Source organism: Gossypium hirsutum, chromosome A10 (genome assembly GCF_007990345.1).
Source record: "Gossypium hirsutum isolate 1008001.06 chromosome A10, Gossypium_hirsutum_v2.1, whole genome shotgun sequence".
In the NCBI taxonomy this organism is placed as follows: Eukaryota; Viridiplantae; Streptophyta; class Magnoliopsida; order Malvales; family Malvaceae; genus Gossypium; species Gossypium hirsutum.
In genome coordinates this window covers 85,231,251-85,239,103 of record NC_053433.1, presented here as the reverse complement: position 1 = coordinate 85,239,103, position 7,853 = coordinate 85,231,251, and the positions used below count along the sequence as shown (strand labels likewise).

The following is a 7,853-nucleotide window of genomic DNA, read 5'->3' as shown; positions in this document are numbered from 1 at the left end:
GTATTGAGCTTGTTCTGGCATAGTTTTCGTTTATCGTGCGTTCTCAGTCTTTGCTTCTGCCATTCATCTAGCTCCTCGATTTGTAGCCTTTGTTCTTCATGAATAGGTCCTCTACTATTGCTTGAGAATGACTCATGTACTTCCTTCAGACTCATTTCCTGCAAAGTAGGTTGCACCATATTTTTAGTTTTAGTAGAATGGTTTAGACGATCACCTTCAACTTCTAATGTGTTGCTAGAATTGCGAGCTTGAAGGGTGATTGTTTCGTCTCCCACACGAAGTGTGAGCTCACCTGTGCCAACATCAATAACATTTTAGCAGTTGCTAAAAAGGGCCTTCCTAAAATCAAAGGAGTGTTGCTATCCTTCTCTATGTCTAGAACAATGAAGTCAACGGGAAATATAAATTTATCGATTTTATCTAGCACATCTTCAATAATACCACTAGGAAATCTTATTGTTTTATCTGCAAATTGAATGCTCATCCAAGTCTATTTGGGTTTCCCAAGACCTAATTGTTTGAACATTTTGTAGGGCATGAAGTTAATACTAGCCCCTAAATCAGCTAATGCATTATTAACATCTAAACTACCAATTACTCAAAGAATTGTACAACTCCCTGGATCTTTTAATTTATTGGGTAGCTTATTCTGCAGAATAGCTTAGAAAACTTCGTTTAGCTCCACATGCAACGCCTTGTCCAACTTCCGCTTATTTGCTAAAAGCTCCTTTAAAAATTTCATTGCATTTGGCATCTGTGATAGAGCTTCAATAAACGGTAAGTTAATGTTCAATTTTTTAAGAGTTTAAGGAATTTACCAAATTGTTCATCTGAGCGGTCTTTCCTTGTCGCATTGGGGTATGGAACACGAGGTTTATATTTGACATTCACTGATTTGTTTTTATTATGACCTACCTCACCTTGACCTCTACTCACCACAGTTTCTTGCCTCGATTCTGGCTCAGGCTCAACGAATCCTTCTTTATCTTGAACATTAATTGCGTTGAGTTGTTCCCTTGGGTTGGGTTTAGTATTACTTGGTAAGCTACTTTGTGGTCGTTCAGAGATTAGTTTGGATAGCTGGCCTATCTAAATTTCAAGCCCTTGGATCGACGCTTGTTGATTTTTAAGTGTTGTCTCGGTGTTCTAAAAATGAGTTTTTGACACCGAGATAAATTTAGATAGCATCTCTTCAAGGTTCGATTTCTTTTCCTGTTGATAGGGTGGTAGTTAAAAACCCGGAGGATTCTGTGGCCTTTGATTCCCTTGACCACCCTAGGAGAAATTTGGGTGGTTCTTCCAACCTACATTATAAGTATTGCTATAAGGATTATTCTGAGATCGAGGATTATTACCCTTGTAATTTAATTGATCGTTCTCCATGCTGTTGCCATAGGATTGATATTCTGACTTGCTTGATCCCCCTCCACTGACTTCACAGTGCATTACTGGATAAACCTGCGAAGAACCAAGTAAACCATCAATCTTTTTATTTAGAAGTTCTACCTGGTTTGGCAGCATAGCAATTGAATTGACGTTACAAAGGCCTGCTGTTTTAGTTGGCTTAGTCCTCATGACTTGCCACTGATAGTTATTCAGTGACATCTCTTCAATAAATTCGTAAGCCTCTTTAGGTGTTTTGTTATTGATGGTTCCCCTGCTGCTGCATTAATCATCTGTCTTGTCGAGGGGTTCACACCATTGTAGAATGTTAGAACTTGCAACCATAGAGGTAATCCATGGTGAGGACACCTTCACAGTAGGTCCTTGTATCTTTCCCATGCATCGTAAAGAGTTTCTAAGTCCATCTGCACAAATGAAGAGATATCATTACGTAATTTGGCCGTTTTAGCCAATGGAAAATATTTTAATAAAAAATTTTCATTGATTTGTTCCCAAGTAGTAATTGACCCTCGTGGTAACGAGTTTAACCACTATTTAGCTTTGTTCCTCAATGAAAAAGGGAATAACCAAAGATGAATGGCATTGTCAGAAACGCCATTAATTTTAAATGTATCACAGAATTCCAGGAAATTTGCCAAGTGAGTGTTTGGATCCTCATCCTGCAAACCATCAAACTGAACAAATTGCTGTATCATTTGAATAGTGTTAGGTTTTAGTTCAAAATTATTCATAGCAATAACAGACTTAACTATACTTGACTCAATTCCTGTTAAAGTAGGTTTAGCATAATCATACATAGTACGAGGTGCAGGATTCTGATTTGCTAGTTCAGCGGGTATTGCAGGAGGTAGCTGATTGTCTTGATTGTCAGCCATCTCCTCGGTCGTAGTTGAGATATTGTCCTCTTGCTCTTCCTCTGTGTATCTTAGGCTTCGCCTTATTTCTCTTTGGTAGTGGTCCTAACGGGTTTCTTCTAGTCATAAACTATAAAAACCTGCCAAGAGAAAGAAAAAGTAAATTAATAAATAATAATAATAAAATAAAATTAACTTACACGAAAAATAAATAGCTAAAGTAATAAAAATTGAGTATTCCTAATATCTTAGTTCCCCAGCAACGGCGCCAAAAACTTGATCGTGATTTTGTATGATAAGTTTTATAAGTTTATAGTGAATCATTCTTGAAACTAACTATTATCACGATGAAAGCAAGTGTACCTATCGAACAGTAGTATAGCTTTAGCAAGACCAGATTATCAAACCCAAAGGAACTAAAAGTACTAGTAATGATTTTCTTTTTATTATCTAGCCTAAGAATAATGCGGTTTGTTTTTTAACTAACTAATTAACTAAACTAAGAATTCACAGAAAATAGAATTAAGGAATTACTTTTGGAAAAACGATTGAATTAAAACAATACCTAAAGAAGAATCCACTTAGACTTCACTTGTTTTCCTAACTTCGAATCGGACGATTTATTCATTTAACTTGTTCTATAGAGATCCCTAAGTTATGTTATTATCCCTATTCAAGACTAATAACGTCTAATCCCTAGATTGAATAATTGAGACTTTTCTCTAATTAACACCCTAGGGTTGTATTAACTCGATCTATGGATCCCCTTATTAGGTTTCACCCTAATCCGAAAAAATCTTGTCAACCTATCTCTAGGCGTGCAATCAACTTCGATTAAGAATGACAATTGTACTCTTAGACAGGGTCTATTCCTCCTCTGAATAAGAGCTTAACTTGAATCAATATCCTGGAATATCAAAACAAGAATTAAGAACACATAATTAAGAACAAGTCAAATATTTATCATACAATTCAGAAAATAATAACAACATTCGCCTTAGGTTTCATTCCCCTTAGATATTTAGAGGATTTAGTTTATAACTAAAAAGGAAAACATCTCAGAAGAATAATGAATACAAAACATAAAGAAAACCCAAAACTCCTGAAGGGAAATTGAGGGGAGATCTTCAGTCTTGATGATGAATCCGGCTTCTGAGATGGATCAATCGGCTTTCTTCAAGTAATTCCTTCCTTCCTCCATGGGTGTCCTTTTTCCTCCTCCTTTAGGATGTATTTATAGGCTTTGGAATGCCTAAGAACCCTCAAAATTGGCCTTTTTCGAATTGGACTCAATTTGGGCTCGATAGGGAAATGCCCGTGTGACACGCCCGTATGCGATTGCTTAAGGTCGTGGTCAAGCTTGTTAAATAGGCACGGGTGTGTGGTCCACTCGTGTGAGTCGTGCTTCGATTATGCCAAATTGACATGACCGAGTGGTCTGCCCGTGTGAGGAGGTCTGGGCTGTGTTGATTTCATACGTTGGCCTATTTTCTCCGTTTTTGGCCCGTTTTTCGTTCCTTTCACTCTTCTATGCTCACCTAACTATAAAACATGAAATTAAGGAATTAGGAGTATCGAATTCACCAATTTTAAGGAAAAATCACCCATAAAATATGTTAAGCATGGGATAGAAATATGTATAAATTACGGTTTATCAGTCATGGTCGTAGAGCACCGGAAAAAAGTGCTGATTATACTGAGGCGAGGCAGCCATCACTGGTTTATTCTGTACGTCACCGAGAGGATGAAGATGCTTCAGATGTTATTACGTGTACGTTCTTTATCCATAATGTACCTTGTACAATATTAATTGATGTTGGATTTATGCACTCGTACATAGCATGCACTCTGTCTGAGGCTTTTGGTGTGATGGTTGAAAACACTACAAGTGAGGTTACTGTGTTAAGTCCATTAGGGCAGTCAGTGAGAATGAATAAATTGTTTAAGGATGTACCCTTGGAGGTTCAAGGAGTGATCTTTTTGGCGAATTTAATGGAACTTCCTTTTGAAGAATTCGACTTAATATTGGGAATGGACAGGCTGGTTAAACATCAGGTGAGTTTGGACTGTGCTGCAAAACGGGTTGTACTAAAAATTGAAAAGAGTGATGAGGTAGTTATGATTGGAGAGTGTCAAAATTATCTATCAAATGTGGTTTCTACACTTAGGGCCGAGAATTCGGTTCATTAGGGGTGTGAAGCATGTTTAGCTTACATCAGTGCTTCTGGTTTTGAGGTTTCATCTGTAAAAGATATTAGAATAGTTAAGGACTTTCCTGATGTCTTTCCAGATGAGCTACCTTGGTTACCTCCAAACCATGAAGTTGAATTTGGGATTGAGTCCTGCCTGGTACAGCTCAATTGTCTATCGCCCCTTATAGAATAGGGCCGAAAGAGCTTGTGAAGCTTAAAGCTTAGATTCTAGAGTTACTGGATCGAGGGTTCATCTACCCTAGTGTGTCTCCATGGAGAGCATAGGTTTTATTTGTGAAAAAGAAAGATGGATCCATGCGAATGTGTATCGACTACCAACAACTGAATAAATTGACTCTTAGGAACAAGTACCCCCTACTGAGGATAGACGATCTATTTGATTAGTTCAGAGGAGCTTCAATTTTCTCTAAGATTGATCTCTGATCGAGTTATCATCAACTACGGGTCAAGGAGACTGATGTTTATAAGACAACGTTTAGGACTAGTTATGGTCATTACGAGTTTCTAGTTGGACTGACGAATGCACCATCGGCTTTTATGGATCTAATGAACCAAGTGTTCCAGCCCTATCTGGATCAGTTTGTAGTGGTGTTTATATATGACATTTGGTGTATTCAAGAACTGAAGATGAGCATGATGCACATCTCTGAATTATTCTGTAGATTTTGAGGGAGAAACAACTATATGATAAGTTCAGCAAGTGTGAATTCTGGCTATGAGAGGTAACTTTTCTGGGTCATGTGGTATCTACTGAGGGGATTAGGGTTGATCCTCAGAAAATTGAAGTTGTTCTGGATTGGAAGCAGCCTAAGTCGGAATCTAAGATTCGAAGTTTTCTGGGTACGAAAGTGTATTATAGACTCTTTGTTGAAGAGTTTTCGTTGATTGCTGCACCTCTGACTAAGTTGTTGTGTAAAGGGATACCGTTTAACTAGACTGATGCGCAGCAGGATAGTTTTAAGAGGCTTAAGAAGGTTCTGACATGGGCCCCCGTCTTGATTCAATCGTAGTCTGGGAAAGAGTTTACTGTCTACAGCGATGCATCACACGTTGGTTTGGGTTGTGTGTTGATGCAAGAAGGTAAGGTGGTGGCTTATGCATCTCGTTAGCTTACGACACATGAGGCAAACTATCCGACACATGACTCAAAGTTAGCCGCGGTGGTGTTCGCACTAAAAATTTAGAGGCATTACTTGTATGTGAGAAGTGTATCATTTACATATCTCAAGAGCCTCAAGTATCTCCTCACTCAGAAGGAGCTAAACTTAGGCAACGTAGATGGATTGAGCTATTTAAGGATTATGACTGTTAGATTGAATACCATCCTGGTAAGGCTAATGTTGTAGCCGACGCACTCAGCCGTAGGACTGTGACTGATCTTCGGGTGATGTTTGCCCGTCTCAGCTTATTCGATGATGGTAATTTGTTGGCCAAACTTCAGGTTAAACCGACGTGGACTAAACAGATTAAGGGTAAACAGTTGGAGGATGAGTCACTGGGTCCTCGTTTCTGACAGGTAGAGAGTGGGGAAACTTTAGATTTTGGTCTGAATAGCGAAAGGGTACTTTGTTTCTGTGGGAGAATCTGTGTACCGAAAGATGCTGATTTGAGGTAGTCAATATTGCAGAAGGCATATAGTAGTCCTTATGCTATGCATCCTGGCGGTAATAAGATGTATCGTAACCTTCCTAAGTTATAATAGTGGCCTGGTCTTAAGCGGGAAGTTACTGACTTCGTGGGTAAATGCCTTACTTGTCAGCAGGTTAAGGCTGAACATCAGTTACCTTCAGGGTTGCTTCAGCCAGTTAAGATTCCGCTTTGGAATTGGGAGAGAGTAACTATAGATTTCGTTAGTGGGCTACCCTGAACGCCTACTAAGAAGGATTCAGTATGGGTCATCGTAAATCGATTAACTAAATCTACCCATTTCATACCTGTTCGTACTAATTACTTGTTACAGAAGCTGGCTAAGCTATATGTTTCAAAACTAGTGAGATTGCACGGGGTACCGGTTTCCATAATATCAGATAGAGATCCTCGCTTCACCTCTCAGTTATGGAAGAAACTACATGAAGCACTGGGTATGAGGTTAGACTTCAGTACTGCGTTCCATCCTCAAATAGATGGTTAGTTAAAGAGGGTGATTTAGATACTAGAGGACATGTTAAGGAGTTGTGTAATAGATTTCTGAGGTAGTTGGGAGGATTACTTGCCGTTGGCAGAGTTTACGTATAATAATAGCTACTAGTCTAGCATACAGATGGCACCTTACGAGGCACATTATTGTCGTAGGTGTCGTACTCCTACGTGTTGGACTGAATTGGGCGAGCGGCGTGTTCTGGGCTCTGAATTAATTTCTGATACTGAGGATAGAGTTAGATTGATTCAGGATTGACTGAAGGTGGCATTTGATAGATAGAAGTTATATGCGGATCTAAAGTGTAAGGAGATTGAGTATTCTATGGGGGACTTGGTGTTTCTCAAGGTCGCACCATGGAAGAAGGTGCTGAGGTTTGGTCGGAAGGGCAAGTTAGGGCTAGGTTTATTGGGCCTTATCGTATATTAAAACGTCTGGGACCGATTGCCGACCAACTTGTGTTACCTCTAGAGTTGGACCAGATTCACAATGTGTTCCACGTCTTTATGCTGAGGCGATATCAATCTGATCCTGCGCACATTGTCTCAACTGAAGAGATTAAGGTTAGGCTAGATTTGACCCTTGAGGAAGAGCCGGTTCAGATTTTATACCGGGATGTGAAGGTTTTGAGGAGAAAGTCTATTCCACTGGTTAAGGTGCTATGGCGTAATAAGAGTTTTGAGGAAGCCACGTGGGAACCCGAGGAGGCGATGCGACAACAATACCCTCATCTGTTTCGACATTGTAAATTTTGAGGTCGAAATTTTCTTTTAGGAGGGTAGAGTTTTAACACCCCAAAAATTTAATATTCTATTTACGTATGTTGTGTTGTACGCAAATGCATGTCTACTTCAGTGGTTATGTGTTCTGGGACTGTCTGAGAGGTCTTGGGTTCAGACCTGGGCTTTTGCAAGAAAGTTTTATTTTTATGAAATAAACCCTTGCCTTTAGTTGGTAGATTTTTAAATAAATGTGAGTAAAGCATGACATAAAATGCCTACCAGTCCAGGGGATAGAGGCGTGTGGAGTATTCCATGGGGTCTGAGGTTCGAGACCTATGACGCTCCAAGTGTGTTTTATTTTCTTATTTTCGTATGGATAGTTGTATATCTCTAGAACTCTGAAGCTTGGACGGTTCGTGTGTTTGAAGGAAAGTAAGAGTCTGTAGTCGAAATTGTAAGAGGAAATTTGGGATGAGGATAGAGGAATGATCGGTTGAGAGTTTTGTAGAGGGTTTTAGGGAGG

General features: G+C 39.3%; 1 non-coding gene across 1 annotated transcript; it reads left to right on the top strand.

Moving 5' to 3' along the window:
- Positions 1-1,734: 1,734 nt before the first annotated feature.
- LOC121208671 (small nucleolar RNA R71) lies at positions 1,735-1,840 on the top strand. The gene has a single exon (XR_005903802.1). It is a non-coding gene; the product is annotated as a small nucleolar RNA R71 (small nucleolar RNA).
- The last annotated feature ends 6,013 nt before the right edge of the window (positions 1,841-7,853 follow it).